A 23,135-nucleotide genomic window follows, 5' to 3' on the forward strand; every position below is an offset into this window, starting at 1 on the left:
GTACTTACAAAGAGTCTATGAATGGTATATAAAAGGCCAAAAAACAACATATAACAAGGCCACAACATTAATAGTCCCAGGAGTAAGCTTATGCTTAGTTTTGCAAAATTTTGTCATACCCCACCACTTGCGACCAGGAACAGTTCAATGTCTGCAACAGTGAAGAAGTTGTAACTTGGTCTTAATTGCCAGATAGTATATTTCTTAGGGGTCTTGAATAGCTGTTATAATAGAAATCAAGCTCTGTTTTGGCAAATGCTAGTGGGACTAGTCTTGGTACTTGCTAAGAGAGTCTATGAATGGTATATAAAAGGCCAAAAACAACATACAACAAGGCCACAACAGTAATAGTCCCAGGAGTAAACTTATGCTTAATTTTGCAAAATTTTTGTCTTACCCCACCACTTGCGACCAGGAACAGTTCAGTGTTTACAACAGTAAAGAAGTTGTAACTTGGTCTTAGTTGCCAGATAGTATATTTCTTAGGGGTCTTGAGGTCGTGATGGGCCTGAAGTTGCGCAGTCCATCTTCCTTCTCTTGGGTTGAACTTTATTCCATTGAGATCGCTGTTCCTTGGGTGGATCTTTAGTTTTATCAGTGGGTCTTACTGCAGTTTCAAGGACATCTTCATCAGGGGGTTCAATATTGATATTCAGTTTCTTAGACACAGTGTCCAGGTCTTGAAATGTTTTATAGATGATCTGTGAGCCATTGTGATTGATGATCAGACTGAATGGGAATCCCCAGCGGTACTTGATGTTATGGTCTTGCAGAGTTTTAGTGAGAAACCTGATTTCCCTCCTCCTCTGGATAGTTTGTGGGCAAAGGTCCTGGAAGATTTGTATAGTATGGCCATTAAAACTTATAGATCTTCTAGATCTTGCTGCTTGCCAAATCTCTTCTTTAGTGGTGAATCTCAAGAACCTGAGAATCACGTCTCTAGGTGGAGCTGGGGGCTTAGATGGGGGCCTCAGAGCTCTGTGTATCCGCTCAATTTCGTCATTTAATAATGGAGGTGCTCTGGGATTTAGGAAATGGAATAGGTCTGTGATATAGGATTTTAGTTGTTCTGCCGAGATTTCCTCAGGTATACCTCTGACCCTGAGGTTGTTCCGTCTCCCACGATTGTCCAGGTCTTCGAGTTTTTCCTGTAAGACCTGCACCATTGAGTCATGTATGGAGAGTTGTTGGGAATTAGTGCTAACCATGGTGTTAAGGGCCTCCTGCCCCTCTTCAATATAATCTAGCCTGGAACTCATATCATTCAGATCCTTCTTCAGTTCTCTCATTTCACATTTTATGAAGGACTTCAAAGATTCGAAGTCTGATTTTGAAGGTAAATCTGCAATTTGTGACGGTAGAGTCAATAAAGATTTATATTGCGATGGGGTATATTCTGTTGGTATATCTGTGGAGGGTTGTTCCTGTGAATGAGGGGGTTCTGCTGGACTGGTGTCTGATGATTGGAAAAAAGCGGACACAGATGGTGTAGTTGCTGCCGCTTTGTTACATTTATCTGGTTTAGGCCCCTTGCGTTGCGACATCTTTTGTCTGCTTAGGGTGGTCGGCGTATGGACCGTATAGCCGTAGAGCCCCACAACTCTCCGGGGAGAGTTAGTAGAAAAAGTCCTTGTAGAAGATAGATTAATCTGCTGTGTGTATAATGCTGGTTGGCAGCTTTAATAGGAGAACACAGCGTAGCTTTGTTGTATATGACTCTGAGCTTTGAAAAAGCTATGGATTTATAGAGCTATGTATAGGGCTACAGGCTAATGTATGTTTGCAGTCCAACAAAAATAAGGTAGTTGAAAAGGTTTTATGTTGATCCGCAGTGGGCCTGAAACCATCACATAAAAAGAACAGCTCTATGTAAAAATGAATGTCTCTTTTGCATATAGTGTCTGGGTCTGGTAGGCCTCTGTCTGGTAAATGAAGTAAAGCTGCGTGTAATATACAGTATTTCTAGTTGTTCGCAAGATGCTTGTTAACAAACCTCATAGACATCTGTATTTGAATAACACAGTTTTGTATTTAGTAGTGCATGCCCCAGTCAAAAAGCTGTTTATCTATGAAGCGTTGTAGGTAGATCAGGCCTCTATGTGTACTTTTCCCATATTTATCTTAGCATGTGAAAGGAGCTTTCTCTCACCCAGCCCTCTTTATGTAATCGTACCCTCGAGTGTATGAGACTACGTTACCGGTGGTCTTGAGGCTGTGACTGATGCCTTTAATGCTATCTTCTGCCCTTGTCGTTTTCTGGGCTGTCGGCTTGCCACGTGGGTGCGGCGTTTGTAGTTCGGCAATGTGCGCCGCCCGTCATCAGAAGGTGAGCGATGTCGGTCCCCAGAATTTAACCTCCGGGACCAGAGGCCAGAGGTCCACTGCAGTTATCCCGTAAGTGGTGATAAATGTGGCTTGCCTGGAGGTGTTATCAGCGGTTAAGGGTAGAAAGTGCTCCGGTCCAAGATGGCGACCGGGCTTCAGTGAGACTCTGATGTTTGTTCTGGTCGGGTAGAGATGGGGGAGGAAGGAAGGTAGAGAAAGGGATCGGTGTCACCCCTAAGTTGGTAAGAGTCGTTGAGAATAGAATTAAGGGGTTAGTTGAGTCCCCACCATGTCGGCTCCTGTGATGTGAGCAGCAACAGCTCCGGAGCTTCACAGAAAAGCAGCCATGTCCCAGCAAGGCTTGGCTCCGCCCCCCCGGTTTTGGGGTTTTTTTAAAGGTAAATTTTGAATTTGGGAGTGCTTCTTTAACCCCTTAATGACCACAGCACTTTTCCATTTTCTGTCCGGTTGGGACCAAGGCTATTTTTACATTCTTGCAGTGTTTGTGTTTAGCTGTAATTTTCCTCTTACTCATTTACTGTACCCACACATATAATATACCGTTTTTCTCACCATTAAATGGACTTTCTAAAGATACCATTATTTTCATCATATCTTATAATTTACTATAAAAAAAATTATAAAATATGAGGAAAAAATGGAAAAAACACACTTTTTCTAACTTTGACCCCCAAAATCTGTTACACATCTACAACCACCAAAACACACCCATGCTAAATAGTTTCTAAATTTTGTCCTGAGTTTATAAATACCCAATGTTTACATGTTCTTTACGTTTTTTGCAAGTTATAGGGCAATAAGTACAAGTAGCACTTTGCTATTTCCAAACCACTTTTTTCAAAATTAGCGCTAGTTACATTGGGACACTGATATCTTTCAGGAATCCCTGAATATTCCTTGACATGTATATATATTTTTTTTAGAAGACATCCCGAAGTATTGATCTAGGCCCATTTTGGTATATTTCATGCCACCGTTTCACCGCTAAATGCGATCAAATAAACAAAAATCGTTCACTATTTCACAAATGTTTTCACAAACTTTAGGTTTCTTACTGAAATTATTTACAAACAACTCGTGCAATTATGGCATAAATGGTTGTAAGTGCTTCTCTGGGATCCCCTTTGTTCAGAAATAGCATAGATATATGGCTTTGCCATTGCTTTTTGGTAATTAGAAGGCCGCTAAATGCCGCTGCGCATCACACGTGTATTATGACTAGCAGTGAAGGGGTAAATTAGGTAGCTTGCAGGGAGCTTGCAGGGTTAATTTCAGCTTTAGTGTAGAGATCAGCCTCCCACCTGACACATCACACCCCCTGATCCCTCCCAAACAGCTCTCTTCCCTCCCCCACCCCACAATTGTCCCACCATCTTAAGTACTGGCAGAAAGTCTGCCAGTACTAAAATAAAAGGTATATTTTATTTTTAAAAAAAATGTTTAAGCATATTTACATATGCTGCTGTGTAGGATCCTCCCTTAGCCCCCAACCTCCCTAATCCCCCCCCCCCCCAAACAACTCTCTAACCCTCCCCATCTACCTTTTTGGGAGCCATCTTGGGTACTGTCTGCCAGTACCCAGTGTACAAAAAAAAATGTGTTGTTTTTTTTTTTGCTTTTTCTGTAATGTAGCTTCCCCCCCAAAGACCAACCCTCACCTCCTCCAAGAACCCTTAGATCTCATTTATTGCCAATTCCCACCCCTCTTTCTCCCACTTTATAGCAATACATTTTTCTGTAGTGTAGCGGTTCCCACCCGCTCCTGCCCCGTGCACACGCCCACCTGCCACCCCCCATGCGCGCCCCCAGCGATCCCGCCCATGAACCCGCCCACAATCCCGCCCCCTTCTTCCTACCAGAAGTCATCGATGGCCGCCCACCCGCCTCCCACATCGGCTCCCACCCACCAACGATTGCGGCCATCGATGTCCGGTGCAGAGAGGGCCACAGAGTGGCTCTCTCTGAATCGGATGGCCAAGGATGGTTATTGCAGGATGCCTCAATAACGAGGCATCACTGCAATAATCGGATAGTTTCCACCGCTTTCCAAGACTGACGATGTGCAGGGTACATCCTCGGTCGTTAACTGTATTTTTTTGGAGGACGTACCCTGCATGTCGTCGATTGTAAAGGGGTTAAACAGCCTGAGGATATTAAAGGGATATTATTAAACACTAAAAAAATGCTAGATAGAATGATGCACTCAAAGTAAAGATTAGTCTGCGAATAACATGTAGATATATGTTTCATTGGCTGTTTAAATATTGACAAAGTTTTAGTGTCTATAAAACAATGTGAGCTGCCATGTTGTAACTTAGGTTACCTTCTCGGCTGTGGCCAATTAGGGATAGTTATAAATAGGTCACTAGAGTGTGCAGCCAATGGCTTTGCGGAATATAACAGTGATCTGCACTTCCATTTCTAACAGGAACTGAAATGCTCACAATTTCAGAACAAATTACAAGAAAAGGGGAAAAATAAATAAAAGAAAGTATGTAGCAAAGTTATTTTATATATACAATTTAAGTGTTTAACTATTAAGTGTTTACAGTCCCTATAAATAATAGGAGTGTATGTGTCAGCTTACTAAAGTGGAGGCGCTACAGTAAATCTGTGTCATTATTTTAGTGACATGCATAGGATCTATCTCAGTGTTTTTCAACCAGTGTGCCGTGGCACACCAGTGTGCCGTGAGAGATCCTCAGGTGTGCCACGGCAGACTGACAACAGTGTGACATATTTTTTAAACTTTGCTTGTTTTTTACTCCCAGTGCAGGGGTAGTTTGTAGGAGGCATGGCATAAAAGCACAATACATACAGTATATGTGTGTTTGTGTGTATGTGTATATATATATATGCTGTATTAGGCTACAATGTGTGACTTTTTTTAAAATTTTGGGATGGTGGTGTGCCACAGGATTTTTTAATGTAAAAAAGTGTGCCACGGCAAAAAAAAAAGGTTAAAAATCACTGATCTATCTAACCCTTATCTGCAGTCATAAACAAGCATCCTGAAGATTAATTTAAATTTAATTAAGTTAAAGATTAAGTTAATAGTTAATAACATAGATTTCTTATTTTTTATTGAACCAGGAAATTACTATGTTTACTTATATGTGAACTGAGCATGTGCATAAATATTAATAGTGTGCAAAAACGTGTGTGAACAGTCGAGCTCCAAAGACACAGCCTTGCATTTACTAAGCAGAAATAGCGCATAGAGATAGGCTTACCAGAAGTCCCACTTTTACTGGGATTGTCCCGGTTTGGAGGCTCTGTCCCAGTGTCCCACCCAGTTGTTCATTCTGTCCCAGTAGGGTTGCCACCTCCAGGTTTCAAATCATGTGTCCGGGTTTCAGCCCACCTGAAACCCAGACACATTATTCAAAATGACTGGACTGTGGCTCTCCAGCATAGTTGGATGCTGGTACTTTGTTACATACAGCCCTGCTTAGCTTAACGTTCGTGTCCTTCAAAGTTTACATTTAGTAATACAGGCTGAGTGAGCAGCATAGGTTTTTTTAATTTTGTAGTACTACTTGGTTTATTTTTCTAAGAATTTAAACCCCCCCCAACCCCTGGTGACATTGCCGGTAATACACCTTTAGGGGAATCATATGGGTATGACTAGGAAGTACAGACAAGCAGGATTTTTGGCCTGGATCTTGCTTTACTTCATGCAGGATAGCATTTTGGTTATAATCTTCCTGCATTATGGTATAGAGTAGCCTCTTAAACAGCTTTAGCAGGTACGTGTTTCTTTTTTACTTTCATTCAATGTTGTATTTATGCCTTATCAGTATTTGGCTCTGTTCCTTAATTAGACACATAAAACACATATTACACTGCAGATATTAAATTGTGAAATTGATAATTATGAAAGTGATAATTATGCTTGATGTTTGGCATTATTTAGAATCTTAGATTTAGATTAATGATTTATTTGCCATGACAACGTAATGGTGCCTTTTTCACTAGGGGGTGGTGTTATGGTCTATTTAAACTGTGTGATTCACTTGTTTGACTGAGGAAGGGTAGAGTATCCACAAAAAATTACACACATAGAAGCTACTACTTTAAAAGGACCGGTAATTGCCACGCCCCCTTGACCACGCTTCTGACCACACCCTCACTGGCACCGCACCAGGTGGTCCCAGTTTCACCTCTAAAAATTATGGTAAGCCTACATAGAGATATCTGTGTATGTCTAAGGGATTTGAACCTGGTCCTTGTTGGCAAAGTGTAAAAAGTGCAGCCAATAAACAATGAAAACAGCTGGTTTTGATCAGGTTGACATCATAAAACATCAGCGGCTGTTAACATACCAATAATTATCAAACTTTAGCTCGTTCTCAACCACATATTTACTGAGGCTCACTAATGCAAAATGAACATTATCTAAAGCATGAGTATAATTTTTTACAATAGAATCCCCCATTTATTGTAAAAAAATACATTAAATTATAGCAATTTACTTTATATTAATTGAAAGTGTTTACATTTATGAAAATTCTTATTTTCCTTCTGCTTGCTGTGCTATGTAATCTGCCACAGCAAAAAGATGTGTTTTATGATTGGCTTACATTGCCCCCTTGTGGTTGGTAGCTGTAAATGTTCTCATTATATCTTCTATCAAATGTTATGTTCTCATTTTTTATCACTTGCCAATTGTTTGCAACTATCGTTTTTTTCCCCATAGAAATGTTTTTAATCAAACAAATATTACATTGATTTCAAATATTTATAAAGCTCGGATATACACTCAAAATAAATACAGATACACTTTGAAACTATTATTTCCTATATAATCATGAAATGTTGATAAATGTTTTCCATCAAGGCCTCATTTAACAAAGCAAATTTTTAAATTTACAAAAAATAGCTTCCCTTCCCAAGCTATAACTTTCAAAGGGACATTGCACACAAAACATTTATATTATGATGATATGCATCATTTAAAGGGACAGTAAACTTAAAGTTACATAATTCTGCATGTCTAGATAAGGCTAGTAGTAGCTAAAAATTATAGGTTGATATTAGCCAATTATTGGATAGAGCATTACATTTTAAACAACTTTCCAAATGACTTGTATTATCAATTTTGCATAGTTCTCTTGGTATCTTTTGTTATAGAGTAATCCTAGCTGAGCTCAGGAGCGTGCACGTTTCTTAAGCCATTTGGCAGCAGTGTCAGCAACATTGTTTATAGTAACAGTATATTTAGTTACAAACACTGCTGCCATAGACTGCTATAGACACAAGCACACTCCTAAGCTCTTATGAGCCTACCTAGGTTTAGTCTTTAACAAAGACAACCAAGAGAACAAAGCAAATGTGATAATAGAGGTGAATTGGAAAGTAGTTTAAAATTGCATGCTTTATCTGAATCATGATAGTTTAATTTTGACTTTACTGCCCTTTAATATCACACAATATCATAGGGATACTTCAAGTATTATTTTGTAAATTCTGTTACTGCCATGTAAAAAAACATAACCCAGTAGAGCCAGGGCCGGATTGGCCTACCAGGATACCAGGAGATTTCCCGGTGGGCTGCAGCAGCTGGGGCTGGAAAGCTACAATTGCCACTTCATAGTCGCCAACAGTGCTGGTGTTCTGTCAAATTAAGCAACCCGAAATTTGCAAGGAAGATAAAAGGATGGGTCATATGACATTACATGCTCATTAGGATAAATTTGCATAAATAAAACGACAGCATAACTCAGAAATTAAAGCAGCTGGAACTGATTTTAAATCCTCATTTGTTTATAATAAGATTTCTACACATGTAGAATAAGTTTCAATACAAGAAGGCCTAGATTTCTATGTCTATTCTTTATTTTCTACATTGACCTGAGTCTTGAAAACACCAACCATGTCAATAAAATACTTTCTGGGTGGCAACTCTAATAAACTCTGGAGTAAGGGAATAGGTTTAAGCAACAGAAACATTTAGGAACCAAACAAATCTCCATTCATTTACTTACTAATACTATTGTATTATTGTTCCTGCTAAATGCCAAGCAGTTGCCAAGGAGCTCAGACGTGACCCTGCTGCTCTAGTGCTTTATTCCTGCACTCATGTCTAACACTGGGACAGTCTGAGTAGAAGGACAAAAGGAGAGGCGCCTCATAGTGCAGACCAGTGTGACTGATAGAAGGTACAGTATAGGGAATAAGACAAAGGCAAACTCACAATTGGAGACGGCACAAACAGTGCCAAACAAGCAGGTCGAGGCTTCAGAGGCGCTCAACTGACTCGCCTACGTCACAGGGGTCCCAACCTGATTAAGACTCACATCCATACGTACGTCAGAAGGCTCAGGGCAGGGTTCAGCAGGAGATCCCAAACATTTGTGCGGAACACCAAACGCCAAACAGCAGCCGGCCAATCGTGCAGCCATGGGTCCTTGGCAAAAATGTGTAGACACCGCAACAAAGCGGAAGGGTACAAAGCAAGGGTGATATTAAAAAACTGACTGATCCTTATGCATCTTTCTCATGAGATGAACTTACTGGAATTGTGATGGAAATGACAAAGCAGAAACTCAGGGCATATAATATTAATTACAAAGACTGATACTCAGACCTTCTATACAGATCATTTGGGGCTAAAGCCCCAGTCACCCCCCCCCCCCCCAACCATACCACTGCACATAGGGAGTGCATATTCTAGCTGATGGTGGTTTTCGTTCATTTTTGAAAGAAAATGGCCTAGATTATGAGTTGTGCATTAGCCTTAAAAAGCAGCGTTAAGAGGTCCCAACGCTGCTTTTTAACGCCCACTGGTATTACAAGTCTTGAAGGTACAAGTGTACCGCTCACTTTTTTGGCCAGACTCGGAAATACCGCAAATCCACTTACGTCAAATGCGTATCCTATATTTTCAATGGGACTTGCATAGCGTCGGTATTACAAGTCTTCCAAAAAGTGAGCGGTAGACCCTCTCCTGTCAAGCCTGGTACCGCATTTAAAAGTCAGTAGTTAAGAGTTTTACACTACAACGCTGTAGCATAGAACTCTTAACTAAAGTACTAAAAAGTACACTAACACCCATAAACTACCTATTAACCCTTAAACCGAGGCCCCCCCATATCGCACATACTAAAATAAATATTTTAACCCCTAATCTGCTGAACTGGACATCGCCGCCACTATAATAAATATATTAACCCCTAAACCGCTGCACTTCCACATCGTAAACACTAGTTTAATATTATTAACCCATAAGCTGCCGTCCCTAACATCGCCGCCACCTACCTACATGTATTAACCCCTAATCTGCCGCCCCCAACGTCGTTGCCACTATAATAAATTTATTAACCCCTAAACCTAAGTCTAACCCTAACCCTAACACCCCCTAACTTAAAGGGACAGTCTAGGCCAAAAAAACTTTCATGATTCAGATAGAGCATATAATTTTAAACAATTTTCCATTTTACTTTTATCACCAATTTTGCTTTGTTCTCTTGGTATTCTTAGTTGAAATCTTAACCTAGGGGATTCATATGCTAATTTCTTAGACCTTGAAGGCCACCTCTTTTCAGAATGCATTTTAACAGTTTTTACCACTAGAGGGTGTTAGTACATGTATTTCATATAGATAACACTGTGCTCGTGCACATGAAGTTATCTGGGAGCAGGCACTGATTGGCTAAACTGCAAGTCTGTCAAAAGAACTGAAATAAAGGGGCAGTTTGCAGAGTCTTAGATACAAGATAATCACAAAGGTTAAAAGTACATTAATATAACTGTGTTGGTTATGCAAAACTGGGGAATGGGTAATAAAGGGATTATCTATCTTTTAAAACAATAAAAATTTTGGTGTAGACTGTCCCTTTAAATATAATTTAAATAAATCTAAATAAAATTACTACAATTAACTAAATTATTCCAATTTAAAACTAAATACTTACCTATAAAATAAACCATAAGCTAGCTACAATATAACTAATAGTTACATTATACCTAGCTCAGGGTTTATTTTTATTTTACAGACAAATTTACCTGTAAAATAAAACCTAACCTAAGTTACAATAACACCTAACACTACACTACAATTAAATTAATTACCTAAATTAAAAACAATTAATTACAATGAAATAAAATCATCTAAAGTACAAAACCCCCCCACTAAATTACAGAATATAATAAAGAAATGACAAGATAAAACCTAACCTAAGTTACAATTACACCTAACACTACACTATAATTAAATAAATTAACTACAATTAACTACAATTAATTAAAATTAAATAAAATTAACTAAAGTACAAAGTTTTTTAAACTAATTACACCTAATCTAATCCCCCTAACAAAATAAAAAAGCCCCCAAAATAAAAAAAAGCCCTACCCTACACTAAATTACAAATAGCCCTTAAAAGGGCCTTTTGCGGGGCATTGCCCCAAAGTAATCAGCTCTTTACCTGAAAAAAAATTACAATTCCCCCCCAACATTAAAACCCACCACCCACACAACCTACCGTACTCTAAAACCCACCCAATCCCCCCTTAAAAAACCTAACACTAACCCCTTGAAGATCACCTTACCGGGAGACGTCTTCACCGAACCGGGCAGAAGTGGTCCTCTAGACGGGCAGAAGTCTTCACCCAACTGGGCAGAAGTCTTCATCCAGACGGCATCTTCTATCTTCATCCATCCATCTTCAAGACATCCGACGCGGAGCATCCTCTTCTGTCCACGGCCGATGACTGAATGAAGGTTCCTTTAAATGACATCATCCAAGATGGCTCCCCTTCAATTCCGATTGGCTGGTAGAATTCTATCAGCCAATCGGAATTAAGGTAGAAAAAATCATATTGGCTGATGCAATCAGCCAATAGGATTGAACTTCAATCCTATTGGCTGATCCAATCAGCCAATAGGATTGAGCTGGCATTCTAATGGATCAGCCAATAGGATTTTTTCTACCTTAATTCCGATTGGCTGATAGAATTCTATAAGCCAATCGGAATTGAAGGGACGCCATCTTGGATGACGTCATTTAAAGGAACCTTCATTCAGTCGTTGGCCGTGGACAGAAGAGGATGCTCCGTGTCGAATGTCTTGAAGATGGACCCGCTCCGCGCCGGATGGATGAAGATAGAAGATGCCCGTCTGGAGGACCACTTCTGCCCAGTTGGGTGAAGACTTCTGCCCATCTGGAGGACCACTTCTGCCCGGTTGGGTGAAGACGTCTCCCGGTAAGGTGATCTTCAAGGGGTTTACTGTTAGGTTTTTTTTAAGGGGGGAATGGGTGGGTTTTAGAGTAGGGTTGGTTATGGGGGTGGTGGGTTTTAATGTTGGAGGAAAATTGTAATTTTTTTTTCAGGTAAAAGAGCTGATTACTTTGGGGCAATGCCCCGCAAAAGGCCCTTTTAAGGGCTATTTGTAATTTAGTGTAGGGTAGGGGTTATTTATTTTGGGGGGGCTTTTTTTATTTTGTTAGGGGGATTAGATTAGGTGTAATTAGTTTAAAAATCTTGTAATTTCTTTATTATTTTCTGTAATTTAGTGTTTGGTTTTTTGTACTTTAGATAATTTTATTTAATTGTAATTAATTGTATTTAATTTAGGTAATTAATTTAATTGTAGTGTAGTGTTAGGCGTAATTGTAACTTAGGTTAGGTTTTATTTTACAGGTAAATTTGTCTTTATTTTAACTAGGTAGTTATTAAATAGTTAATAACTATTTAATAACTATTGTACCTAGTTAAAATAAATACAAAGTTGCCTGTTAAATAAAAATAAAGTCCTTGGTATCTTCCTTTCCTTCCTCGGTTGTATTACTCTAGGTGCAAAATAGTGGTGCTGAAATATCAGGCAATACACCATACAAAGGTGAATATCTACTCACAGTGTATATTGCAGGTTACCGGCTCCTTCCCAATATGAAAAGACAATATCACAGATTCAGTAAAAAAGTTTGTCTTTATTTGGCTCAATGCAAAAGCGTTTCAACGGTCCCAGCCGTCTTTCTCAAGAGCAATAAAAGTGCTTTACAAACCAAAGCATACCTTTCCGCTGTACAGGCGGCCTTTAAATACATGTCAGTTACGCTACCTGCTTCCCCATTGGAGGAGAGCAGGTTTACACCCGATTCAAAATTTCAATTGTAAATTTAAAATAAACATCTAAAAAAACATAAAAAACAATATTAATTATATAAGAAACTATAAGTTTGTTTTAAAATATAAAATTTCTGTAGATATCATCATTTTTGCCGGTTTTGTAGTTCCCTTTCAGGTAGTTTTCTGTTTCACGTTCTCTTTCAGGTCCGGTATGTCAGTAAAGATCACATGTTATAGGTTGTCCAATGAAATTCAGTTTCTGGTATAGTGATGTTTTGTAGTTCCCTTTCAGGTAGTTCTCTATTTAAGGTTCCCATTCAGGTCTGATATGTCAGTGGGTATCACATGTTATCGAATGTCCAATGAAAAACAGTTTCTGATATAGTGATATTGATTGCCTTTTCTTATTTTCTCAAAATAAAAAGAACATAAGTGTTATTCACAGATTATATGAATTCTACTTATCCAAATATTTAGAGGAGGTAGAATAAATTGCCACTTAGAAGTTTGTTATAAGTTGGAATAGATACTTTTCATAATTAAACATCCATATTATAAATAGACTTCTATACTTATTGAATGTTAAATATTGACTCAGCGACTTGTGTGTTGCATATAATTTCTTGAAATTAAGTGTGTGAATTATATTCTTTTGTACAATATGTGTATATATAAACATTAAGTGTGATGATATAACATGAACTGTCTGTATAAATACATGTTTATTTTGCCCCCCTTTCATGTACTAATGTTTTTCAGTATTCACTTTACACAAATTTTACTGGTTTATTCGGGCCCCATTGTTTCTTAGGAACACATTATAGATTATCATCTGTTTTGCCCCCCTTTCATACGTTGAAGGTTTTTAAGACAAAAACAGCTTCTTTTTTTTGTGTGTCCTTATACTCGTATTCACCTCAACAAGAACAAAAAATGTTACTGATTTATTTAGGCCCCATATTTTCACCTTTTGAATTTATCATTTATTTTGCCCCCCCTTTCATATGTTAAGAGTTTTTTAGACAAAGGCAGCAATTTTTGTGTCCTTATTTAGACCCCATTGGGCATATGTTCTAAGTGTATGTCCAATGCATATGCCCAATGGGGTCTAAATAAGGACACAAAAATTGCTGCCTTTGGGGGGCAAAATAAATGATCAATTCAAAAGGTGAAAATATGGGGCCTAAATAAATCAGTAACATTTTTTGTTCTTGTTGAGGTGAATACGAGTATAAGGACACACAAAAAAAAAAAAAAAAGAAGCTGTTTTTGTCTTAAAAACCTTCAACATATGAAAGGGGGGCAAAACTGATGATAATCTATTCCTAAGAAACAATGGGGCCCGAATAAACCAGTAAAATTTGTGTAAAATGAATACTGAAAAACATTAGTACATGAAAGGGGGGCAAAATAAACATGTATTTATACAGACAGTTCATGTTATATCATCAGCGATGTCGGGGGCAGCAGATTAGGGGTTAATAAGTGTAAGATTAGGGGTGTTTAGACTCGGGGTTCATGTTAGGGTGTTAGGTGTAGACATACATGTATTTTCCCCATAGGAATCAATGGGGCTGCATTAGGAGCTTTACGCTGCTTTTTTGCAGGTGTTAGGTTTTTTTCAGCCGGCTCTCCCCCATTGATTCCTATGGGGAAATCGTGCACAAGCACGTTTTACCAGCTCACCGCTAACGTAAGCAGCACTGGTATTGAGGTGAGATGTAGAGCAAAATTTTGCTCTACGCTCATTTTTTTGCGGCTAACGCCGGGTTTGTAAAAGCCCATAATACCAGCGCTGTATGAAAGTGAGTGGTGAGCATAAACTGCTCGTTAGCACTGCAATGCCTCTAGGGCAAAACTCGTAATCTAGGCGAATGACTCTTATACAGAGACTGCTAGCTGTGTATCAGCATGCTCTCATTAGTTATGTCGCAAACTTAAAATTTTCCGTTTGCGAACAGCGAACGCGAACGTCCGCAAATGTTCGCAAACGGGCGAACCGGGCGAACCGCCATAGACTTCAATAGGCAGGCGAACTTTAAAACCCACAGGGACTCTTTATGGCCACAATAGTGATGGAAAAGTTGTTTCAAGGGTACTAACACCTGGACTGTGGCATGCCGGAGGGGGATCCATGGCAAAACTCCCACGGAGTTTTGGAGTCTGGTTTTAATCCATAAAGGACAGAAATCACCTAACATTCCTAAATTGTTTGGAATAACGTGCTTTAAAACATCAGGTATGATGTTGTATCGATCAGGTAGTGTAAGGGTTACGCCCGCTTCACAGTGACAGACCAAACTCCCCGTTTAACGCACCGCAAACAACCGCAAACAGTCCATTTGCACAACCGCAAACTCCCCATTTGCACAAGGTTGGATACCAAGCTAGCCATGTCCCGTTCCTTGTCCTCACTGATGTCATTGAAGGTCTCTTCCTCCACCCAGCCACGTACAACACCAAGGGTCCCCGAAAGGTGACAACAAGCCCCCTGGGACGCCTGCTGTGTTTGGTCTTCCACCTCCTCAAAGCCACCTTCTTCCTCTGACTCCTCTTCTTCAGACTCCTCTCTCTGCATTGCCTCTCTCTGCGTTACTATAAGGTGTGTTAAGTAGTACTATTCCTATCAGTCTAATCCCTATTACGTCCCCTATCAGGGGACGTGTATATGGCATCGATTTTAGGAACCGGGAGATGGAAAAAGATGCTTGGTCGGTCCTCCTACTTCAAATTTGGGGCACTGCGTGTGCAATCGTGGCCAGACTTTTAGCCGACGGACATTTGGCCGACGGACATTTGGCCGACAGACATTTGGACGAAACACAAGTGGATGTCAGATAACAGTCCGGCCACGAGATAGATAGATTTGATAGATGGATAGATACATAGATTAGATAGATAGATCAATAGATACATTTGATAGATACGATACATAGATAGATAGATAAATAGATATATTTGATAGATAGATAATTTCCAGACAGAGAATTACAAGACGTGTGGTCTGAGACCCATGGTAAGGTTCCCAGAGGCAGTTGCGGCGCCAGGGGACGTGTATATGGCATGGATTTCAGGAACCGGGAGATGGAAAAAGTTGCTTGGTCGGTCCTCCTACTTCAAATTTGGGGCACTGCGCGTGCAATCTACTGTGCCACCAGATATGAGTGGTGTGTTAAGTAGTACTATTCTTATCAATTTAATCCCTGTTACGTCCCCTATCAGGGGACGTGTATATGGCATGGATTTTAGGAACCGGGAGATGCAAAAAGATGCTTGGTCGGTCCTCCTACTTCAAATTTGGGCACTGCGCGTGCAATCTACTGTGCCACCAAATATGAGTGGTGTGTTAAGTAGTACTATTCTTATCAGTTTAATCCCTGTTACGTCCCCTATCAGGGGACGTGTATATGGCATGGATTTTAGGAATCGGGAGATGGAAAAAGATGCTTGGTCGGTCCGGCCACGAGATAGATAGATTTGATAGATAGATAGATAGATTAGATAGATAGATCAATAGATGCAATAGATACATTTGATAGATACGATAGATAGATAGATAGATTTGATAGATAAATAGATAGATTTGATAGATAGATAATTTCCCAGACAGAGAATTACAAGACGTGCCGTCTGGGACCCATGGTAAGGTTACTTCCTTTTGCACAATCGAGTACAGGTTGGGGATTGCCTTTTGTGCATTAAAATTTCGGCCAGGTACCTTCCACTGCTGTGTCCCCTATCAGGGGATGTGTATGTGGCATGGATTTTAGGAACTGGGAGATGGAAAAATATGCTTGGTCGGTCCTCCTACTTCAAATTTGGTGCACTGCGCGTGCAATCTACTGTGCCACCAGATATGAGTGGTGTGTTAAGTAGTACTATTCTTATCAGTTTAATCCCTGTTACGTCCCCTATCAGGGGACGTGTATACGGCATGGATTTTAGGAACCGGGAGATGGAAAAAGATGCTTGGTCGGTCCGGCCACGAGATAGATAGATTTGATAGATAGATACATAGATTAGATAGATAGATCAATTGATGCAATAGATACATTTGATAGATACGATAGATAGATTTGTTAGATAAATAGATAGATTTGATAGATAGATAATTTCCCAGACAGAGAATTACAAGACGTGCCGTTTGGGACCCATGGTAAGGTTAATTCCTTTTGCACAATCGAGTACAGGTTGGGGATTGCCTTTTGTGCATTGAAATTTCGGCCGGGTACCTTCCACAGCGGTGTCCCCTATCAGGGGACATGTATATGGCATGGATTTTAGGAACTGGGAGATGGAAAAATATGCTTGGTCGGTCCTCCTACTTCAAATTTGGTGCACTGCGCGTGCAATCTACTGTGCCACCAGATATGAGTGGTGTGTTAAGTAGTACTATTCTTATCAGTTTAATCCCTGTTACGTCCCCTATCAGGGGACGTGTATATGGCATGGATTTTAGGAACTGGGAGATGGAAAAAGATGCTTGGTCGGTCCGGCCAGGAGATAGATAGATTTGATAGATAGATACATAGATTAGATAGATAGATCAATAGATGCAATAGATACATTTGATAGATACGATAGATAGATAGATAGATTTGATAGATAAATAGATAGATTTGATAGATAATTTCCCAGACAGAGAATTACAAGACGTGTCGTTTGGGACCCATGGTAAGGTTACTTCCTTTTGCACAATCGAGTACAGGTTGGGGATTGAAATTTTGGCCGGGTACCTTCCACTGTGGTGTCCCCTATCAGGGGACGTGTATATGGCATGGATTTTAGGAACCAGGAGATGGAAAAATATGCTTGGTCGGTCCGGCCACGAGATAGATAGATTTGATAGATAGATAGATAGATAGATACATAGATTAGATAGATAGATCAATAGATGCAATAGATACATTTGATAGATACAATAGATAGATTTGATAGATCAATAGATATATTTGATAGATAGATAATATCCCAGACAGAGAATTACAAGACGTGCGGTCTGAGACCCATGGTAAGGTTCCCAGAGGCAGTTGCGGCGCCAGGGGACGTGTATATGGCATGGATTTCAGGAACCGGGAGATGGAAAAAGATGCTTGGTCGGTCCTCCTACTTCAAATTTGGGGCACTGCGCGTGCAATCTACTGTGCCACCAGATATGAGTGGTGTGTTAAGTAGTACTATTCTTATCAGTTTAATCCCTGTTACGTCCCCTATCAGGGGACGTGTATATGGCATGGATTTTAGGAACTGGGAGATGGAAAAAGATGCTTGGTCGGTCCGGCCAGGAGATAGATAGATTTGATAGATAGATACATAGATTAGATAGATAGATCAATAGATGCAATAGATACATTTGATAGATACGATAGATAGATAGATAGATTTGATAGATAAATAGATAGATTTGATAGATAATTTCCCAGACAGAGAATTACAAGACGTGTCGTTTGGGACCCATGGTAAGGTTACTTCCTTTTGCACAATCGAGTACAGGTTGGGGATTGAAATTTTGGCCGGGTACCTTCCACTGTGGTGTCCCCTATCAGGGGACGTGTATATGGCATGGATTTTAGGAACCAGGAGATGGAAAAATATGCTTGGTCGGTCCGGCCACGAGATAGATAGATTTGATAGATAGATAGATAGATAGATACATAGATTAGATAGATAGATCAATAGATGCAATAGATACATTTGATAGATACAATAGATAGATTTGATAGATCAATAGATATATTTGATAGATAGATAATTTCCCAGACAGAGAATTACAAGACGTGCGGTCTGAGACCCATGGTAAGGTTCCCAGAGGCAGTTGCGGCGCCAGGGGACGTGTATATGGCATGGATTTCAGGAACCGGGAGATGGAAAAAGATGCTTGGTCGGTCCTCCTACTTCAAATTTGGGGCACTGCGCGTGCAATCTACTGTGCCACCAGATATGAGTGGTGTGTTAAGTAGTACTATTCTTATCAATTTAATCCCTGTTACGTCCCCTATCAGGGGACGTGTATATGGCATGGATTTTAGGAAGCGGGAGATGGAAAAAGATGCTTGGTCGGTCCTCCTACTTCAAATTTGGGGCACTGCGCGTGCAATCTAATGTGCCACCAGATAGGAGTGGTGTGTTAAGTAGTACTATTCCTATCAGTTTAATCCCTGTTACGTGCCTTTTTTTTGGTTTGGTTTTTGAAGCCACAGTGCAGCACCAGTGGCCAGAAAAATTTGGCATGTACACATGCCTGAAAAATTAGGTATTGTTGCAGCCGCTGCTGTAGCAGCGGCCAGAAAAGTTGATGTTTGTTTCCCAGGCAGAAAGTGCCCTAAAACATTGCGGCTTGAACCCTAGTTGGTGGCGGAAAAGTCACGCAAGTCATCCGGCATTCGAAGATAAAATACAGCACCGTGTGGACCATTTTTAGCCCAAGGCAGCTCATCTCATCAGGCCTTTTTTACTCAAATGTATCGCCCAATGTCAGTCCCTTCGGGATCCATCCCTCATTCATCTTAATAAAGGTAAGGTAATCTAGACTTTTTTGACCTAGGTGACTTCTCTTCTCAGTGACAATACCTCCTGCTGCACTGAAGCTCCTTTCTGACAGGACACTTGAAGCGGGGCAGGCCAGAAGTTCTATTGCAAATTGGGATAGCTCAGGCCACAGGTCAAGCCTGCACACTCAGTAGTCAAGGGGTTCATCGCTCCTCAGAGGGTCGAGATCTGCAGTTAGGCGAGGTATTCTGCTACCTGTCGGTCGAGTCGTTCTCTGAGGGTGGACCCCGAAGGGCTGTGGCGATGCATAGGAGTTAAAAAGGTCCGCATGTCCTCCATCAGCAACACGTCTGTAAAGCATCCTGTCCTTGCCGGCGTGGTCGTGGGAGTCGGAGGATTACTTTCACCTCTTCACCTGTTAGATTCCCGTTGTGCTGTGACATCACCCTTATACGCGGTGTAAAGCATACTTTTTAATTTATTTTGGAACTGCTGCATCCTTTCCGACTTTTGGTAATTCGGTAACATTTCAGGCACTTTATGCTTATACCGGGGGTCTAGTAGCATGGACACCCAGTACAGGTCGTTCTCCTTCAGCTTTTTTATATGAGGGTCACTCAACAGGCACGACAGCATGAAAGACCCCATTTGCACAAGGTTGGATGCCGAGCTACTCATGTCCCATTCTCGTCCTCAGTGATCTCACTGAAGGTATCTTCTTCCCCCCAGCCACGTACAACACCACGGGTACCAGATAGGTGACAACGAGCACCCTGGGATGCCTGTTGTGGTTGGTCTTCCTCCTCCTCCTCAAAGCCACATTCCTCCTCTGACTCCTCTTCCTCACAATCCTCTTCCAGTGCTGCCACTGGTCCAGCAAGCGATGCTGATAAGGCTGTTTCTGGTGGTGATGGTGATCACAACTCTTCCTCTTCACGCTCATCTAAGGCCTGATCAAGCACTCTTCGCAGGGCACGCTCCAGGAAGAAAACAAATGGTATGATGTCACTGATGGTGCCTTCGGTGCGACTGACTAGGTTTGTCACCTCCTCAAAAGGACGCATGAGCCTACAGGCATTGTGCATGAGCATCCAGTAATGTGGCAAAAAAATTCCCAGCTCCGCAGAGGCTGTCCTAGCACCCCGGTCATACAAATACTCGTTAACGGCTTTTTCTTGTTGGAGTAGGTGGTCGAACATTAGGAGTGTTGAATTCCAATGTGTCGGGTTGTCGCAAATCAAGCGTCTGACTGGCATATTGTTTCGCCGCTGGATATCGGAAAGTGCACCATGGCCATGTAGGAATGCCTCAAATGGCCACACACCTTCCTGGCCTGCTTCAGGATGTCCTGTAAGCCTGGGTACTTATGCACAAAGCGTTGTACGATCAGAGTACACACATGTGCCATGCACGGCACATGTGTCAACTTGCCCAATTTCAATGCCGCCACCAAATTACTTCTGTTGTCAGAAACCACTTTGCCGATCTCCAGTCCACTGATCAACCTGTGCGTTCAGGGCGGACAGGAGTGCTGGTCCGGTGTGACTCTCTGCTTTCAGGCAAGTCAACCCCAAGACGGCGTGACACTGCCGTATCCGGGATGTGGAATAGTACCTGCGGAGCTGGGGGGGGGGTGCCATTGATGTGAAGCAAGACGCAGCAGCAGAAGAGGACTCAGTCGAGGAGGTTATGGAAGAGGATGGAGTAGGAGGAGTAGAGGAGGTGGCAGCAGGCCTGCCTGCAAGTCGTGGCGGTGTCACGAACTCCTCCTCTGCAGAGCCACGCATTCCATGCTTGGCAGCCGTCAGCAGGTTTACCCAATGTGCAGTGTAGGTGATATACCTGCCCTGACCATGCTTTGCAGACCAGCTATCAGTGGTCATATGGACCCTTGCCCCAACACTATGTGCCAGACATGCCATTACTTCCTTTCGCACAATCGAGTACAGGTTGGGGATTGCCTTTTGTGCAAAGAAATTTCATCTGGGTACCTTCCACTGTGGTGTACCAATAGCTACAAAATTTGTTGAACGCCTCAGACTCCACCAGCTTGTATGGTAAAAGCTGGCGGGCTAAGAGTTCAGACAAGCCAGATGTCAGACGCCGGGCAAGGGGGTGACTTTGTGACATTGGCTTCTTACGCTCAAACATGTCCTTGACAGACACCTGACTGTGGGCAGATGAGCAGGAACTGCTCCGGAAGAGAGACGGAGTGGCGGATGGTTGAGAGGGGGCAAGGAGGACAGCAGTGGTTGACGTGGCTGAAGATGCTGGACCAGGAGGAGGATGGCGGCTTTGAGTTTGTGTGCTGCTTCTACTCATGTGTTGATCCCATAGGCGTTTGTGATGTGCGATCATGTGCCTTTGCAAAGCAGTTGAACCTAGGTGGGTGTTGGACTTCCCACGACTCAGTTTCTTTTGGCACAGGTTGCAAATGGCATCGCTGTTGTCAGAGGCAGACACACAAAAAAAATGCCACACTGCTGAGCTCTGCGATGACGGCATTCTGGTGGTGGCAACATCATGCGTTGATTGGCGTGCTGTCTGGCTGACCCCGGGTGCCGATGCATGCTGCCTGACTGTGCCACTAGCTCCTTGCAACGACCTCCCCCTGCTTCCAACTCGTCTCCTCCTCCTCCTCTCTGTCTCCCCATCTGAACTTTCCCCCTGTTCTTCTTCTCTTCTAGCGGGCACCCACGTGACATCCACGGATGCATCGTCATCATCAACTGCTTCACTTGTATCTGACAAATCAACAAAGGAAGCAGCAGCGGGTACAACATCATCATCTTCACACCGTACGTCCATGTCTGTAATGCTGCCTGACTGAGACATATCACTGTTATCTACATCCTCTGTCAATGATGGTTGCGCATCACTCATTTCTTCCAACTGATGTGTTAAAAACTCCTCTGACAGATCAAGTGAAGCGGCTGTGGTGCTAGTGTTGGTGGTGGTGGCAGGCGGGCGAGTGGTAACTTTTGAGGTGCCCGAAGATAAGCTGGAGGAGGATAGTGCGTCAAGGTTCGGAGCGGAAGCTATAGAAGATTGGGTGTCCTGTGTTATAAAGTCAACTATTTCCTCAGAACTTTTTGAGTTCATGGGATGTGGCCTCTGAACACTGGGCATTATTCTAGGGCCAAAGGGAATCACAGCACCACGACCACGACGGCATCTGCGGGGTGGCCTGCCTCTGCCTGTCATTTTTTTTTAAAATGTACACTTACACTACTATTAAACAAGATATGAGTGGTGGCATTGGGCAAGTGGGCACAGTATATGCTGTGAGCCTGACACAAAAAAGCAGACGGATGTTTCACAGTCCAAAAAGTTTTAATTTTTTTAAATGTACACTTACACTACTATTAAACAAGATATGAGTGGTGGCACTGGGCAAGTGGGCCCAGTATAAGCTGTGAGCCTGAAACAAAAAAGCAAACTGATGTTTCACAGTCCAAAAAGTTTTTTTTGTTTTTAAATGTACACTTACACTACTATTAAACAAGATATGAGTGGTGGCACTGGGCAAGTGGGCCCAGTATAAGCTGTGAGCCTGACACAAAAAAGCAGACGGATGTTTCACAGTCCAAAAAGATTTTTTTGTTTTTAAATGTACACTTACACTACTATTAAACAAGATATGAGTGGTGGCACTGGGCAAGTGGGCACAGTATATGCTGTGAGCCTGACACAAAAAAGCAGACTGATGTTTCAAAGTCCAAAAAGTTTTTATTTTTTTAAATGTACACTTACACTACTATTAAACAAGATATGAATGGTTGCACTGGGCAAGTGGGCACAGTATACGCTGTGAGCCTGAGACAAAAAAGCAGACTGATGTTTCACAGTCCAAAAAGTTTTTATTTTTTTAAATGTACACTTACACTACTATTAAACAAGATATGAGTGGTGGCACTGGGCAAGTGGGCCCAGTATAAGCTGTGAGCCTGAAACAAAAAAGCAAACTGATGTTTCACAGTCCAAAAAGTTTTTTTTGTTTTTAAATGTACACTTACACTACTATTAAACAAGATATGAGTGGTGGCACTGGGCAAGTGGGCCCAGTATAAGCTGTGAGCCTGACACAAAAAAGCAGACTGATGTTTCACAGTCCAAAAAGATTTTTTTGTTTTTAAATGTACACTTACACTACTATTAAACAAGATATGAGTGGTGGCACTGGGCAAGTGGGCACAGTATATGCTGTGAGCCTGACACAAAAAAGCAGA

The sequence above is a fragment of the Bombina bombina genome, chromosome 2 (assembly GCF_027579735.1).
Source record: "Bombina bombina isolate aBomBom1 chromosome 2, aBomBom1.pri, whole genome shotgun sequence".
In the NCBI taxonomy this organism is placed as follows: Eukaryota; Metazoa; Chordata; class Amphibia; order Anura; family Bombinatoridae; genus Bombina; species Bombina bombina.